This window comes from Zonotrichia albicollis, chromosome 13, assembly GCF_047830755.1.
Source record: "Zonotrichia albicollis isolate bZonAlb1 chromosome 13, bZonAlb1.hap1, whole genome shotgun sequence".
Taxonomy (NCBI): Eukaryota; Metazoa; Chordata; class Aves; order Passeriformes; family Passerellidae; genus Zonotrichia; species Zonotrichia albicollis.
Genome location: NC_133831.1, coordinates 11,207,231 through 11,221,168, shown reverse-complemented (window position 1 = coordinate 11,221,168; position 13,938 = coordinate 11,207,231). Strand labels below are relative to the sequence as shown.

At 43.7% G+C, this 13,938-nt stretch overlaps 1 protein-coding gene across 5 annotated transcripts in view; it reads left to right on the top strand.

Moving 5' to 3' along the window:
• CDH11 (cadherin 11) overlaps positions 1-13,938 on the top strand; it is an 84,404-nt gene that overhangs the window by 26,191 nt on the left and 44,275 nt on the right. Inside the window, exon 1 of one of the 5 annotated variants that reach the window (XM_074551024.1) lies at positions 3,518-3,536. The exons of the other annotated variants lie outside the window; for them this stretch is intronic. The gene's annotated coding sequence lies outside the window, so the exon portion shown is untranslated. Of the gene's footprint in view, positions 1-3,517; positions 3,537-13,938 lie in introns of those variants that run through there. 5 annotated transcript variants of the gene reach the window in all.

The following is a 13,938-nucleotide window of genomic DNA, read 5'->3' as shown; positions in this document are numbered from 1 at the left end:
GTGTGTGAATTTGATCAAAATGTTTTTAATCTGAAATGAACATTTATAGTGCTTTAGCAATATTTGCACAGCTTTTAAAATGGCTCATGAGTGCATCAGACTACTTTCATTTTCTTACCATGGAAAAAGAATTAATTACATGGGGCAAGCAGCTAAATAGAGACAAACTTTGCTCTCAGGGGGTTGGAGTGAGGTTCTCATCACAGCTGATGGCTGAAATGGTGTCCAGGATCCCAAGGCACAGCTGCTTATCGCTGTAAGGCAGAGCAGTGGGATCCACGGTTCTGCTTTTAGTCATGAAATCACAGAATCATTAAGTTTGGCTAAGTCCTTTAAGATCATCAAGCTCAACCAGGACCACCACCACGTTCACCACTCTGAGAAACCTCTCAGCATCCCAGCAGAAACTGCCCCTCCTGTAGGGGCCCCCCTCAGCCTCGCTGTTCCATGTTCACAGTTATTTTACATTGGTTTGTGTTGTCTCCAGATCCAGAAATGAATCCAACTCTTTTTTTCCTACTTAAAAATGTCAGTGGACTCAAGAATCTAACAAGCCTTTTCCCCATAACACTGGGGAACTTAAAATGCTTACATTGTTTCCCTCACCCAAAGATGAAAATGAACTTGTGGGTCTTGCCTTCTGTCATGAAGCTGAGAAAATGTGGATTTAACACCAAGTGCTTGTAGAAAAAATTAATTATAAACATTTCCTAACAATTCCCAGCTTTTGATTAAAGCTATCCACCCTTGCCATTAAGGCATTAAGGAAAGTTTGCAGCTGAGCCTTCCTGATGTTTTTTTAATGCATGAAATTTATTTTTAACCTTTTATTTATTTGTTGCAAGCTGATGCTTTCAGGTCTCTGATGCCATTTTCTCCCTGATATCTGAATGAGTCATAAGGTGCCTTTTATTCATAGTTTTGTTATTTTTCCTGTGTTGCTGATACATCTTTTGATCTACCTGGCTCACAAATTCTTAAGCTTGGAATTGAACTGCAAGATGAAGCACTGCAGCCTTAGACTGTTTTCAGCTTTTAATTTTTATTTACTTAATCACATGAGCATTTAATTAATACTTTCCAGTTATTTCCATCAAGGTCACCAGATTCTTCATACCCTTCAATATCTTCTGTAGTCAGGGCCTTCCATCATTGTCCAATTCAGCTTTTAATTTTAAATCTCTCCCAAGATTTAATATTTGTTATGTGGTGACCAAAAGTCAGTGGGTTTTTGATTTGGTTTCCTCTGGAGTTACTGGAACTTTCTTAGAGTAACTTTCATTTTCCTGGTTGTGATCGCTACTAATAACTGGATTCTGAAATTCAGCTTTTACTTTCCCTTAATGCCTCATGCATTTTATTATTGAAGAGTTTAGAATAAAAGGTAATTTTGGATAAAGGTTAAATGTAAGCGGGTAACTTTCAGGAAATGTCAACTTAATTTTAGCAAGATTATATAAACATTTTTTTGCAAAGCTTTAGAAGATGGGATGTGCTCTGTTTCTTAAGGGCTGCACAGTCTTCAGCATTTTGGACACTGACCCTCTAACCAAATTTGGGTGATAGTTTGGTTGAGACTATGAAAGTTGGATAAAAGTAACTTGTCCTTGAAGTTTTATTTGCATCATTTTTATGTCCACACAAATGTATTATGACAGATGTTTCTCCTCTGACCTATTTTAAATTTCAGAATGTTTGATGAAGTTCCAGCCTATAATTGAGTTAAAATAAGACCTGTAAGGAACTTCCTTCATCTGACTGCCAGCACAGGTGATGCACCTAGACCCTGCCTGCTGCCAGCCCCCAAGGAAATTTTGCCTCTCTTTTTTGGACTTTCTCATCCAGAGGTTTTATTTCTTTGTGCAATTTACTTGTTAAAATTGGACATTTTTGCTGTTCTCTCATAATTCCTATAAAATTTCTGGATCCGTCTCAATCATTCATACATGATTTTCTTATAATTTTTTCCAGCAAAGTAATCTTGGGTTCCTTCTGAGGCTCCAAAATGTTCAAAACCAGAGGCGTTTGTCTCCTCCTGGTTCATGTTAGTTCATGTGCTCAAGTAGATGTTAATTAACAGAACATTTTATAAGAGCATAATTTCTGGATCCACTCTTCATTTTAAAAACCATGTCTGCTCTACAGCTTGGGAAAAAAAATAAACAGAGAGTGGCTCTTGCATCCTTGTTTCCCGTGCAAGATCTTCCTTTTCAGCTGCTTAAAGTGCTCATTTTAAATATTGTGCTGTACAATTTACAGACAAGATTGTGGAAGGGAAAAGAGTGGCAGGAGCTCTTTTGGCTGTGAGCTGCAACCACAGAATCCCAAAATGGGTTGGGATGATAAAGCCCATCCCATCCCACTCCTGCCATGGTCAGGGGCACCTCCCACTGTCCCAGGCTGCTCCAGCCCCAGTGTCCAGCCTGGCCTTGGGCACTGCCAGGGATCCAGGGGCAGCCACAGCTGCTCTGGGCACCCTGTGCCAGGGCCTGCCCACCCTCACAGGGAGGAAGGGAAGAATTTCTCTCCCATGTCTGCTCTAACCCTGCCCTCCTTGAGCTTGGTGTTGCAGGAAACCAGCAGTGAAGGAGAAAGGGGCTGTACCTTGCCTTGGTGCTTCCTTGCCCTGCAGCTGGGTCAGGTGGGCTCCCAGTGTGGTTTTCAGGAAGTTTCATATTGTGCTGCCCTTTTTACATTATTTGAGACAAACCTGAGCTCAGCTCCTGATGTGCAATCTGTTTCTCTTACCAGCCAGACGTAACGAGGGTCAGCCAGGGAACTGCTGTGCCTTTGCTCAGCTGACTGACAGCAATGGGAGCTGAAGAACAAGACAAAGCCTTGCAAGTCTCATTTTCCTGCCTTGCAAATGCATATGTACTGCCATACATGCTGAAAACCCAGTTCATTTCATCATGTGGTTCAAAATACAAAGGTTCTATGTCCTTTAAGTGTGGGCAGTAGCCTTCATTTTAGTGCTCAAATTATCTCTTCTTTTTTCCTCCTCTTTAAATCTAAACACATATCAAATCTGTTTGATCAGATCAAGATATTATGTGTGGAAGGCAGTAGAAAACATAGTGAAGTATCTCAGTATTTCTCAATATCAGCTCAGTGGGTAAGCTGCTATTGCTTTAAAAATATAATGTGGAAACTATAATGAGAAGAAGTTTGGATTTGGGCCAAAAAATGTAAAACCTTTATGGTAGATTAAACTGTTTTGCAACTAAATACTGCTTTTCTCTGAAACAACCCATTCCCTCACGCAGCTAAATACTGCCATATGTTTAAATTCTTGCAGGCCTCCTAAGGCTGACCCAGAAGAAATGTCAACAAATGTTTGTGAGTCCTTGTGGCCTTGTAACATTTCCTTTAAAAAGTGAAGAATGGAACAGCAGGAGCTGTAACACTCCCCCAGAACAGACATATGAAGGCATATGGCTGACATGGGAGCCTGCTGGCTCTTCCAAGATTGCTGGCTTCATTTTTAAGGATCCTTTTTTTTTTAATTCCTCAAGACAGCTAAACTTGTCTCTCTGGTGAGTTGGTGTACTCTGCTCAGAGCAGAGTTTGGAATGCCTGGGGTCCTGTGCAGCCCCTGCTGTGCCATGGGAGAGCCCACAGGTTGTTGCTGCACGTGGCAGATGGGGAAATGCAGGGAGGGTGAGACGTGGTGGCTGCGAGCTGGGGGTGTCCCAAAGGATCTTCAGGCAGCTCTGTACACACAGAGCTTGGGTAGCTGGGGAGGTTTTCTCTGTAGAGCATTAACCCAGTGCTGGCTCTGGTTTTGACAATTAAAATAAATTACATTTGCTGAACAGTGCTGAATAGTTGCACTTTCATTGCAGATGTGGGTTTATTACTTCTTAACTATAGGGTTTGAGTTTGCTGATACAGGGGAAGATCTTCAAATGTACAGGATCTCAAGTTTTTTCCAAGTGAAAATGATTTATTTGTACAAAGCCATTAGACTTCCAATAGAATTTGTGCTCAAAAAAAATCTTTGATGCCTTGGATCACTTTTCTTCTTCCCTGTAAATGTCCTTTCCTCCAATTATTATTTTTAATTAATTGAAATATTACTGTGCTGTTCTGAAGTAACTCCAGCCCTGGAAATCTCAATGGCACAAAGCAACCAGAAGGGTAAAACCAGGTCCGCAGCTCAACTTCCAGCAGCCTGTGCTTCATCTCCCTGTTAATGTGCATTTTTCTCCCTGTTCCTAAGGCACTTGGGAACATCTGTGTCCTTAAGTCCAGCTCTGCAGGTTTTTGTGTTCTCAGAGGCTGCTCCAGGCCAGCTGGGTGAAATTGTGGATTATCACAAAGAGAAGGAAGAGCAGTGACTGTGCCTTGGGTACTCATCCAGATTTCTTTCTTCATCTTTCTGATGAAACACCAGATCTTACTCTCCAGGTTACAACTTTTGGTCACTTTTGTCTCAGTCCATTGTACCAGATTTCTGGATGTGCAGTGCTTTAGACCCTGAAACCTTGACCTTTTGCTGTTTCACTGTTACAGCAGTGGGTGTTTCTCAATACCACAAGATATTTCTTCACAAAATATTTTGGAAGGTAATTTATGTAATTGCTCATAAAATTATACTGTCTTGATGTGGGGACTGGTGAGGTTTGTTTTCTCCAATGTGGCTTGGGCAATTTCTGTGCCCTGAAAGATAACATAAACCCAGTCTTTGAGTAAAATGCAAACTGTAAAAGAAAAAAATCCAACCTTTAGTGGAGTTTCTGTGGTTTTTTCCTCATGCTCTTTTTTTTTCTCTGGGCACTGCCGATACAGTAATAAGAAAACAATTATGTAAAAACAATGAACATCTTGCATGAGATTGACAGAATGAATAACTAGATTTCTTTTTTTGAAAGGGAGTGGGGAAGCTTTTTATTGGCGTTTGGAACCTCTCAAATGAATTTTGTGAAGTGTTCAGCCACAATTTAGCATGCAGAATGCTGTCTGTTAGAAAGGGCTGCAGTGTAATTATCATTTCTGTGACTGGAGAACCAGCAAGGTGTTGAAGCTGAGCTGTCCACACTCTCAGGTAAACTCAGGGGGCTTGTTTCCCTGTAACTCCGGTTGACTCTATCTGAAAATGAAATAACAGGTTTGTTTAGCCATGTTGAGCTGTCAAGTACTCATAAGTCTCACGAACTCGAAGCTGATAGCCCAGACTCGAGTGCGTGTTTATGTTCTCCAAGTGGAGAGCTCACCAAATTGAACATTAAGTGTGCAGACAGCTTCAGTTTGGCTCAGTTCCACAGCACACATATGGAAAAAGGTTGGCTCCCTGAAGAAATAATTATATGGCCATCTCATTCTGGGTTTAGAGCATCTCGGCGTTGGCAGTGTGAGTGAATTCCCTCCCCTCCCGGCCGCTCCCAACCCAGGCGTTAATTGCCGTCTGCAGCTCCCGGAGCTGAGGTGCAGAGCCCGTGGTGACAAAGCTGCTGTTGGCAGGTGGCACCTGAGCCAGCCCCGTGCTGTCCCCGTGCCAGGGCTGGGGGAGCAGCTCTGGTCAGCAGCGCTGTGCCCCTGTGCCCGGGCACACCGTGTGGGCTGAGCCCGCTCCAGCTCAACCTGCAGCTCGGGCAGGAGGAGCTCACATCTGCCAGCTGTGCCCTGTGGAGACACTCCCAGCAAAGCTGCCCAAGGCCACCCAGAATGGCCTGGAACATTCTTCCACCCCTGGCCAATTCAGCTGAAAAGGAAAAATGCTGTGGGAGAATTATTGCACTTATCTATTTTAGACAAGCCTTTGGCAAACAGGCTTTTGGGGAGAGTCACATTTCTGCAGAGCTGGTAAAGTGACTCCATTATTATAAAGGTATCTTTGACTTCTATTAGTAATTAGAATCGTGGAATCATAAAATTATTTAGCCTTGAAAAGCCCTCCCAGCCCATGGAGTGCCAGCTGTGCCCGATGCCCACCCTGTCCCCTGCCCAGAGCCCTGAGTGCCACCTCCAGCCCTTCCTGGGACACCCCCAGGGATGGGCACTGCAAACCCCCCTGGGCAGCCCCTGCCAAGGCCTGAGCCCCCTTTCCATGGGGAAATTCCTGGTGTGCCCACCCTGAGCCTGCCCTGGCCCAGCCTGAGGCCGTTCCCTCTGCTCCTGTCCCTGTTCCCTGAGCACAGCCCGACCCCCCGGCTGTGCCCTCCTGGCAGGAGCTGTGCAGAGCCACAAGGGCCCCTGAGCCTCCTTTGCTCCAGGCTGAGCCCCTGCCCAGCTCCCAGAGAGGTCATTTCCATGCAGTCTTCCTTTTTCTCTAGGAATGCTAACACTGGGCACTCCATGCTCAGCCCCAAAAAAGCCACTGAAACTTAGGGAGTAGCTGTGCTTCTAAAATCTCGTGAAACAGTGGAGACAGGTTCTCAGCATTTAGCCAGTGAGGGTTCTTGCTTTCTTAGTGTTTTCTGTTTCATCTTTGTTTTGGTTTGGTTTTTTTAATGATCCTTTTATTTTCCTAAATAGATCCTCTTGCTGGTTGAATATAACTTTACCACATGATTGCAGTGGTACCCTGGAGCTCATTTACTGTTATTTAAAGAACTGCCTACAGCACCTAGGACTATCTCCACCAGGCAATATCACTGACAGATACCAGCAGGAATTTTTCCCTAATTGTGCAGTTTCTCTGGAATATGCGGAGCACTTGCACTGTTATTGTTTGGTCGTGTGTATTTCTACTTCACAACCATTGTTTGGAAGAAACCTCCTAATGCACTTGCTTGTAGCTTGTTATAATTACACCACAGAAAATTAAAGCTTTCGACAGAATAATGAAGAGCAGACAAATGTTAAATATTAATATTGTCAACTGTTCTGGTTCGTTTTGGCTGTGAACTTTGGTGTTATGAACATGTCATTACCTACTGAAATACAGATATGTGCTCAAGTTACAGCTCCAAGAACAGATGGGAAGGCGGGTTAGCAAATAACAAAGTAACTCCATAAAAAATATTAGTGTATTGTAATTTCTGGAGTGATATCCTGAAATGATAGGTGGTGGAAAATCATGTCATCCTTGCTATAAATATTGCTGAAATTCTGCAAAACTCTATTAGTTGTGAATAGGAACTACACAGCAGGCATCAAGAAATGCTCCTAGTCCTTTCTCATCTCCCAAGTTCTTACTCACTGAGTATTGAGCTCTGTTTTTAATGGATATTTCTTAATTTTATTAGATATTTCTTAAAAATTATATACATATATATAATATACTTAAAAATATATATGTGTGTATATATTACATACAAATAAATGATATTATTACAGTATCAAAATATCAATTGCTCAGTACTGTTCAGTCCTGAAAACTGAAATTACCAGTTGAAGAAGATTTGGGGGTTGTTTCTCCTTTTTGAATCAGTAATGTTTATCTTGTCTGTCTGCACTTCTTTAGGCTTTCTTTTGTCCACACTTAAAGACTGCTTCATGGACAAATTAATGTGCTTGACATTGCCTTGTCCTTGATTGAGAAGCCAAGTGTGTAATGTCCTTTGAGGAAACACAAAAGGAAATGAGGAAAAGCCAGTGAGGAAGGACAGAGACAGAATGGCTTCTGGGTGACCTAAAATGAATTTACAATCCATTTTCCCTTCCTGCCACCCTCCCCAGATCTAGACAAGCTGTGACCTCTGGGAGTCTGGGAGGAGAATGGAATAGGAATAGGCAGAGGGATAAATTTGGTCCAGAAATAAGAGTGAATGAAACTTTTTTAAAAGCCTTACAAATGTTTGAAGAGTCATTGCAGGGTTTGCAATAGGGTCCCCAGAATGAATAATGAATCTTCCTGGGCTGACAGAGATATTCAGTGAGTTGAATGAGGCTCACAGAAATTCAGAAACATCAGATCTCTGGGGTGGCTTTGAACAACTCCTCTTTTCTTTATTTATTAATAAAAGGAAGAAGGTTGGAAAAAATGTCCCTGAGACCAAAGAATTCTGTCTCTCTTGAGTCTCTTGGACAGACTCTGAACTATTCTCCTTTATGGTATCTCTGATGTCCCAGAATTATTCTTCCTTGGGTGTCTCCAGTGGACCTGGAACCAGCAGGATGATTTTGTAGAACATTTATATAAAGATTTTTCCAAAGGTTAGTTGAATTTATTTTCTGTGCTGAGTGTCCCCTACAGCTTGACTAATAGGGGCATTCAGCATATACTTCAGTGGCTCTCAATTTTTAGGTTTTCTTTTCAGATCACTAGAAGAGATTGATAAAAGAGAGCAGAAGAAAGCCAGAGGAAAGAAATAGAGAACAGCCTTCTGAAAGATAATATAAATAGAGCACCAAATGCTAGTGAAGACAGCCTCTGGTATGGATTTGCTCTAGAGGAAGGATCTGGCCATTCATGTTTAGTGGAAGAAAAGCACCAAAGAATAGGAAAATGGCAAGGGGAGGATGCAAACCAGAAAAAAGCCCCCAAAACTGTAGGGCAAATTTGCTATAAAAATCTTTCAGTGCTGACAAGCTCCCAATCCGTGGTGTCTGACATCTGCTGCCAGTGGAAGCTGAGCTCCAGTGTGACTCAGAAGGCTTCAGAGCAGCTCTGTGTGCCTGCTGCACTGGCAGGAACTGAGTTGGTATGCTCTGCATGTAGAATTTGCTTTTCCAAGAGAGAATATATACGAGCCTTTTACTGGTAGCGGCTCAAGAACAAAGGTTTGAGATAATCTGCTCGACAACAAAAATAAAAATTCAAGTTTTTAGAGTACAAATGAAGTGCTTTTTCCACATGTAGGTCATTTGAATTATATAGAGTGTGGTACATAGAAATATTTATTTAAGCATTCAGAACTTGTATAATTTTTAATTGATATTTATTTACATGCATATACATCTCTATAAGTGCGTATGCACAGAAGGTCTGTAGCTGCTTGCTGTGGATCCAAAATGCTTCCAAATTTAGATTTTAGAGGAAGCTCAGGGAAGTTGGAAACATTGAAACAGAGGACTTGATTTATGATATTTAAAATGACAGAACACACCTGCCTGCAGGCCTCCCAACCCACTTGTATTCCTGGTACCTGGGTAGGACAGGGCTGCAGCAGCATGAGGATAATTAATACAGACTTCCCCCTCCAGGGCCCATCGTTTGCCTCCAGGCCCTGGTGACCCAAAAGCAAGAAAAAGCTGATAAAGTCATATTGTGTGGGTGAGCACAGGACTGGGCACTCATGTGATTTGCAGGGGGATTTTGGAGGGAGGTTAATTTGTTCCTTGTGAGCCCACATGAACCTTTTCTGTCCTGCTGGGTAATTTGGCCTCAGATGGGTGAGATTTGGGCTTTAGTCTGCAGACTGTCACCACCCTGCAAAGCACTGAGATGTGGTTTTGTCTCTCAGGAGAGCAGACACTGCTCCTGAGCTTCCTTTCTGCCTGGTTGGTGCTCTCCCAGCTGGGTGTTGGGCTGTGGGTTTGGCAGAGCTGCTCTGCCCTCCTGGCTCCCTGTCTGCGCCACAGCAGTGTGGGTGGACAAGGGTTGGGAGCACCAGGGGAAATGTTTGGGCAGAGTATAAAGTCAGAACAGTTCATAAGAAAGCGAATCAGGCTGTTAACCTGCTTAGGACAGAACCTTGTCTGTGTGAAACCTTCTCTGCAGCCCTCACGTGTTGTCCTGCACAAGGCATCCCCCTAGAGTGCAGAGGTGCTTTCCTCCTGGACAAAGGTACAGGACTGTACAACATTTCAGCCAGATTCTGGTTTTGATCCTCATTTTATGCCAGGCTTCTTGTGTTGAGAAGGTCTCCTCCAGGCTGAGCCCTGTGTGTGGACACAGGCATCAGCTGTGCCCTGCCTTGGAAGCAGAGGGCAGCAGAACCATCTCAGGTGCTGCAGGGACAGTGTGTGCTCCTGTCCTGCTGCTCACGAGTGAGCACAGGGCAGGGGAAACACCCCAGCTCTGAAATCAGAGTTATTTATTTACCCTGGGCTGCCATCAGACCTGTCACTGGGGGTGTGTGGGGAAGGCAGGTTATCCCAACTGCTCTTCTGTCCTTTTTGCTGCAATTCTTGCCCTTTGCTTTGTTCCACACCTTTGCACCTGACCATATTTCAGCACAAGACGGGAACCCTTACACGTCCATGTCCACACAGGGACCTTGGTCATGCTGCTGGTGTCAGCTGTGGACATTAATTAAGTGACAGCCTTAATAACATAAATGAACTTTGAATATGGAGCTGCTTTTGGCAGTGCAGTTGGACCAGGTGTCCTCCAGAGCCCCTTCCCATCTTAACTGCCCTGGGCTGCTCTGTTGGTTGCTGACTGTGGGATTCCCATTGTTGGCTCAGGTGCCTGGAATCAGAGGGAAAAACAGTTTCTCCTCAAGATGATTCCAAGCATGAGCTTATTTCCTTGCTAAGACAATGGCTAGCACAGGAGCAATGTCTACACAGCCAAGGAAAATCACCCTGGTCAAGGTCCCCAGATCTGAGTTCTCCAGAAGGGTTAAATAATCCCTGTTGTACACTGAGACTTAAACCCCAGTGCAGATCCATTTTTTTATACCTAAACTGAGATTACTCTATATAAAAACATGGTGTGGTGCTGTGGTGTGTATTAGGGCCTAGAATAAAACTCAGAGAGCTGACAGGAAGCAGGTTTTGTTGAGACTGTGTTGCTGAAATGCAAATTGCAGAAATAATCATAATAATTTCATGCAAATTATATTTATACAGATGATCCAGCTTCAGGAGAAAGGGGAGTTTGGGTAGTGCATAGCACAGAGTATCAAACACCAAAATCAGCATCGGGGAAGTCAAGTGTAAACTTTATTTTAAGACAGAACTTATACCTACATCTTTAGAACAGTTAATTATTCAGTGAGGAGAGAAGTGAGAGAAGAAATGGGGAAGCTCTGCACCCAAACAGCAGAGATCCTCAGCTGGCATGTGGGAGCTCTGAGTTTTATATGGAACCGTGCATTTTTCAGTGGTGAAATGTTTTATAGTGTGCCTTTGCTCACTTTCAGCAATGGCTCCAAGGTTAAGTGACATGTGGCAGGGCCAGACTGCAATTCATGATAGAACCATGGAAAGCTCACATATTCCTAAACCTTTGTGATTGTGAGCTCAAACCTGCATAATTCTTATTTTAAATTACATTAGCTTCTTTTCTTTTTCTTTTTTTTTTATTCTGCCATTATTGATGTTGTTTATTGTATATATTCTGAATATTTAATATGAGTAATCTGTTTCATAGGTTATGAATACTTGCATTTTTTGTAGACTTGTAATAATTAATCACAGGGGGGAAAAAGCCCTTGAGCCACTCAGTCCATTGGCCTGGGCTGTGTAAAAACTTTGTTCCTATATTGGATTTGAATAAGTAGTTTATGATCAATAATTCAGTCAAGAAGTTTTGACTTCTCCAGGTTTTAATTCAGCCATGCAGATGTCTCTGGCACTTTGAATATGATCAGCACTCTTTGCTTAAGCAATAATTTAGATTATTAGGGTTTTTCTTTAATCATTGTGTGTGGTGTCAGTTGTGTTTCCATAGGCACTTCTCCAGCAAATTGTAATCAAATAACTATTTATGTGGAAACCTGAGGCAATGGAGTTCTGTGTTAGAAAAGCTTTTTGAAGTGTCATATTTATGGAATATTTTAGTCTCTTTCAGTCAGTTCTGTGATATTTACCAGAATTTTCATTGGGCTGAAAAGAGTTGCAAAAATCTGGCACGATTTCGTTTCAGAAACTCATCCCTGATGCTTTTGGATTTCTCTGTAAGTGGGACCTAAACATATGTAGTTAGAAATCCACAGTTTAAATCCTTTTGTGATTGTGAGCAATTTGTCTCTATTTCATTAAACTTTCAGATATGCTCCCAAGTTTATTTCTGGAACTGCTCTCCTGGAAATATTTAATTTTAGGGGTACAGTGGATGCAATTTTTCTCCAATTTGAGATTGTTGGGGATTTCTAATATTTTTCATCTCTTTTGATAAGACTAATGTACCTGGGTGTTTTTTAGAGGGACAAATGTGTGTGCAGTGCATCAGGAAAAGGGAAAATGAAAATAAACAGAGGTTTGGGGTTGTTTTGGGTTTCCTCGGCATAAATTTGCGTATTTTGCGTGCACCTCGATTGTATTGGTTTATTCACTTTGCCAAATGGCCCACAAAGCTGTGAATATTTATTTAGTGCTGTTCCTAATCGTTTTTCTAATAGGGAATTATTTGGGCACAATGAAAGACATTTGTAAATGAAGCAGATAAGCGCTTTGGCAGACAAGGAGTGTTTTGTCCAGCACAAGAATTCTATTGTCCACTGCTTTAGTTGTCAAGTGCCTGGGGAGCCCAGGATTTATGGTGATGTTACAATGGCCCTTTCAGAGGGACTCTAAGAAGCTGTGAGATTCCGTTCCTCGGCTTTTCAGACTCCCAAACCTTTTTGTGGTGCTGGGACAATGCCGGATTCAGGGGCTGCCCGGGCGCTCTCCCACCGGCCTTATGCGGTGATTTCCCCGGGACAATGGGCCCCGCTCCCACCGGCACTGTGCGGTGATTTCCTGGGACAAAGGACCGCTCTCCCACCGGCACTGTGCGGTGATTTCCCGGCACTGTGCAGTGATTTCCCAGGACAAAGGCCCACTCTCCCACCGGCACTGTGCGGTGATTTCCCGGCACTGTGCAGTGATTTCCCCGGACAATGGGCCGCTCTCCCACCGGTACTGTGCGGTGATTCCCCGGACAATGGGCCCCGCTCCCACCGGTACTGTGCGGTGATTTCCCCAGCACTGTGTGGTGATTTCCCCAGGACTATGGGCCGCTCTCCCACCCTCGTTGTGCGGTGATTCCCCAGGACAATGGGCCGCTCTCCCATGTGCACTGTGCGGTGATTCCCCAGGACAATGGGCCGCTCTCCCACCGGCACTGTGCGGTGATTTCTTTGGGGCACTGTGTGGTGATTTCCTGGGGACAGTGGGCCGCTCTCCCACCCTCGTTGTGCGGTGATTTCCCCGGGACAATGGGCCGCTCTCCCACCAGCACTGTGCAGTGATTCTCTGGCACTGTGCAGTGATTTCCCGGGGACAATGGGCCGCTCTCCCACTGGCACTGTGAGGTGATTCCCCAGGACAATGGGCCGCTCTCCCACCGGCACTATGCGGTGATTTCCCCGGCACTGTGCAGTGATTTCCCGGGGACAATGGGCCGCTCCTGCCCCGCTCCCGCCGCCCTCAGAGCGGCCCTGCCTGTGCTCGGCATCCCCAGCCCCGAGCCGCGGCTCCTTCCCCCCAACAACCCTTGTCAGGCCGTGTGCTGTAAAGAGACACTGTGACAAATCTCTTTCCAGCATTGCAACTGGTTAATGGATTTAAAGTTTTCTTGTAATTGTAATTGGACTTTGTAACAGCCTTCTGTAAATACACCAGTTGGGGGCCCTTGGCTTTTTGCCCTTTTGGTAAGCGTTATAAAGTTATTAGAACTCCTGAAGGCATATTCAGCTGCAGAGGGAACAGGAAAATAAAAATGTTATACAATAAGTAATAGGCATCTGATGAATGAAATGGTAAGAGGAAGTAAATTGGTATCCAATGCCTAAATATCAATTACTCAAACTGTTCTGTCTACAGTCACAGGATGGAAACACTCTCAAACTATATTTTTAATGAAATTGACATCTGGAGGAGTTTCTCCTTGCTTGATGTTAATATGAAGATTTATTTCCTTCTAATAATGATTAATGCTACAAAAAGTATCAGTTTGAATCCCCTGATATTTGTTGAAATGCAGAGTGACTGCAGAATAGAACCTGTGATTGGCAGTGAAATGATCATTTGCCATTTATTATCTTTTATTCTTTGAGATGCTTGCAGCCCAGCCCATTCTGGTTCCATGATTGGTGCCTTTGCTGGTGGCCCGGTGGGTGCAGCCAATGGAGCTGCAGGTCAGGTGGGGACTGGCAGTGGCTGTTATCAAATCTCTGAGGC